The following is a 3836-nucleotide window of genomic DNA, read 5'->3' as shown; positions in this document are numbered from 1 at the left end:
CACCACAGGCTTTGCCAGGCTGGTGTTTTGGGAGTCGCCCCTTCTCTCCTGAAAGGCCAGGCCTCAATACATAGAATACTTGGTACTATGCCACAGGCAGGCAACACTGCCACCAGCAGGGGCAAGATAATGGATCTGTCCTCACAGCCCTGGACTCCCTTGCCCTCCCACTTGATAGAGAGGAAGGAGAATGGACAAGGACCGAAAACCTGTGACAAAGCCAGGATTGGAGACGTTTTTTCATTTTTTCCCTAACAGAATTAGATCTCTATCAGACTCTCTTGGGGTTGGGGATGTATAGAAATATACAAGCAAAAATCATTCTTCTCTTAGAGTTTTTATAAAATGTACAAAATACAAGTCTTCTTTGCCCTTAGGCATAACTTATACCTGGTATTCTCAATTCCATATATCTATATATAGCATAGATCTATATACTGTATATATATATATATATGTATATATATATATATATATATGTATATTTATACAGCACCACTGTATATATCTACAGACATGCGCACACAAATACCACCTACCCAAACACACATATACACACACCTTAATCTTAGAAATTTTTCTTGAGGGTCAGAGGTCAGAACGCTCCTAACCAACAAGCTCTTTAAAAATAAAAGATGATGACCTATAGAGGGAGACACAAGCAACAGCACGCTCCTGGAAGCTGGAGGGGACCATAGAGTCCCAGTCACCAAAAGGGGTTCATCAGCTCCCTGCTCCTCCAGCTGACAGTGGGGAGCTAGACTAGGTGTCATGGGTGGGGGTAGGGCTCTTGATTTGGGTATTTTTTTAAATGTTTTTTTTTGGTGTTTATTTAAAAAAAAAGAAAAGAGAAAAAATCAGTTCAATTCAAGCACTCATGCACCATGGCCCCAGCCTGACCCAGGTCCCCTCTATCAGTATCAAACAGAAAAGGTTCCCCCCTCCCCAGGGTCTCAGTGAGGAGGGTTGAAAGTAGTGAGAGGGGGCTTTACTATGGCTACAAGAAGGGAGGCTGGTTGGGAGGCATTGACTTTGGGCACTGGGGCAGGGGCAGGTGCCCCCTTCCTGTCCCACCCCCTCAGGGTAGGTCACATGATGCTCTCCACCATGATGCCCTTGCTTCTCTCAGACTCCGGAGTAAGGGTTGTCAGGTCCCTGACATCAGAGTTCTGAGCTTTATACTCCAAGTGATGTAGACCCCCTCACTGGCTGGGTCAGGTCTCGTCAATGCTCAATGAATGTCCCTTCAGCCCCAAGGAGGTGGTAGAGTAGATAAAGTGGAACACACAGCATTGAGAAGGCTAAGCACCTGGTGCCCACTGCTTCACCCCATCATGGGTAGATGTAAGTGTTGCTGTATACAAGCGGCTTGTAATATGCCACATTGAAAATGCCCGTGCAGACCAGTGGGATGAAGGACCAACACCATTTCATCCAAGGGGAAGGTCGGTAGCTGATCATACAGGCAGCATCATCCATGAACCGGTCAGCAGCTACAGATATCTCCCGATGAAAATGAAAGGAGACCAGGAGGAGATACAGGAGGTCAGTGATGAATCCTTCTACTCCAAGAAACTGGCTGTCCATACTAAGCAGCTGTAACATGAAGAAGAAGAGGGTACCACAAAGTGGGGCCATAGGCATCAGGGTGACAGCCCTGGGATAGGCAATGAAGACTAGCCCTGGTCCTGACTCAGCCACCTTGGAGATAAGTCCAACCTGTTCTGTGGCCATGAAACCCAGGATGGAGAACACCATAAAGCCAGAAAAGAACTGGTGCCACTGTTGATAAGTGCCAGTATGATGGTATCCTTGTAGCAGTTCCCAGGGCTGTAAGTGCCTCCAGGCCAATGGCATAGGAAAAGAAAATCTGTGTGCCAGCATCTATCCACACCTGTGGAGATCCCACCTTAGACCAGTCAGGCTTGAGATAGTAGATGATGCCATCCAGTGCTCCGGGCAGCATGACCCTCTCACCAGCAGGACAAGGAGAACCACATAGGGAATGTAGTAGTGAAATAAACAATCTTTCCTGTTGACTTGATTCCCTTCCAGACACAGAGGTAGACCCAAACCCAACAGGTTAGAAGGCTTGAGCGTATCCTCCCAGTTGCTATTCTCAGGCACATCCAGCCCTGAAGACAGATGACGGATTTTCCTTTCCCAGAAGTCAATAAACTGGTGAACGCTGATCTGAGAGTTGGTCACAGGTGAGGGTTAACCACACTGACATTGGCACAGTCCACGTGACGGAAGATCTCCACACACTCTAGGGTGTCCGCAGGAGGCCCAGGGCAGTGAGACCGTGAAGGACTTCAACAGATAGTAGAAACCCCAGGCCAGCATCATGATGTAGTAAGTATTGCAATAGAATACAATCACTATGGAGGCAAAGCCCAGGCCTTTGAAGAGGGGACAGATGTTCCAAACATTGATGCTGCCAGCTTTCATAAACTGGCCCAAGGAGATCTCGAGGAAGAAGACGGGGATCCTTCCCAGGACACCAATCAGGAGATAGAGGATGAGAAATACTCCTCCGCCGTTCTTGTAGCAAAGGTACTGGAACCTCCAGACCTTGCCGAGGCCCACCGCGAACCCCACAAAAGATATGATGAAGTCCAGTTGGCGGGTCCACATCTCCCGGGGCGGGTTGGCTAGGTCTGGGCTCGGGCCCCCGGGCCGGCTGCCGCCCCCTCTGCCCTGGCCGGTGGCGGGGAACCGTCGGCCGGGTCAAGAGGTAAGACCCTCTTTTCCCTGGCCACACTGTAGATGCGGGTCTCTGGGGTCTTCTTGGCCATAGCCCCGCTCCTAGGGCTGGCGGTGTGGATCCGTGTGTGTGTGTGTGTGTGTGTGTGTGTGTGTGTGGAATATGACAGATGCTTAGGATTGGGATGAAGGGGGGAACTCTTGGAGAATATAAAGGACACTGGTCCTCCGCTCCCCTTAAAGGAGGCCGACCCTCCGGGAGGCCCGGGGGCCCCGACACCCAAGGTGGCTCCCCAAACCCCCTCTAAAGAATTCGACAGCTGTCCCACAGCAGAGGCCCCGAACAATTGGGAGAGGGGAACCCCAAGTCCAGGAGCCGCGTGAGCGGCGAGGATGCTGCCCCCCGAATTTGGGAAAGGGGGGAACTTTTCCAGGGGGCGGGGGAGGGAAAAGGATGGGAGTCCCCGGGTTAGGGGTTAGGGGGAGGAGAGAGGGCAGTGAGGTTCCAGGGGTGGGAGGGGGTTACTCAGAAGCTGTTGACAAAGCCTTTGAAAGTCAGCCTTCAGAATCTCAGGGGCTGGGGTCCGGGGAGGCTCCGACAGCAGCTGGGGGCCCGGCCCGGCGCGGCGGCGGCTACAGGGGGAGGGGTGCCTGGAGGGGTTGAGTGGGGTCCAAGGCTTACCTGGGCCCTCTGGGCCGCATAGACGTGCCATGGTCCGAGCGGATGGCTCTGCTCTGCGACTCTGCCAAGTCGGGAAGTAGAAGGTCACCGCTGCCCCGAGCCGGGAAGGCTCCCCCAAGGCTCTCCCCCAAGCTCTCTCTGACCCCGGGCAAGCTCCCGGTCAGGCCGGTCCCCCTCTCCTCCTCTCCGACCTCCCGGCTCTCAACTCAAGGGCAGAACCCTCTTTTTTTTTTTCAAACAGTTTAGCCACAAAGGGCAGAGCGATATAACATCAAAGTTAAAGGAGATAGAAGAGTCAAGTGAGTTTTATTTGTTTCAGGACAGGGCAGGCATGGGCATGGTTGTAGGCTGTACGAAAGGAGCTAATAGGGACAAACTGGACATAAGAGAATGGAGATAGAAGAGGAAATCTGTTGAAGAAGGCATCATGTATTGGGACAACTTGAGG

The 3836-nt window shown here is 51.9% G+C and overlaps 1 pseudogene; it reads right to left on the bottom strand.

Moving 5' to 3' along the window:
- Positions 1-1088: 1088 nt before the first annotated feature.
- On the bottom strand, positions 1089-2798 carry LOC141488199 (sodium- and chloride-dependent creatine transporter 1 pseudogene; annotated as a pseudogene).
- Between the last annotated feature and the right edge of the window lie 1038 nt (positions 2799-3836).

Source organism: Macrotis lagotis, chromosome 1 (genome assembly GCF_037893015.1).
Source record: "Macrotis lagotis isolate mMagLag1 chromosome 1, bilby.v1.9.chrom.fasta, whole genome shotgun sequence".
In the NCBI taxonomy this organism is placed as follows: Eukaryota; Metazoa; Chordata; class Mammalia; order Peramelemorphia; family Peramelidae; genus Macrotis; species Macrotis lagotis.
This window is presented reverse-complemented; position numbering and strand designations above follow the sequence as displayed.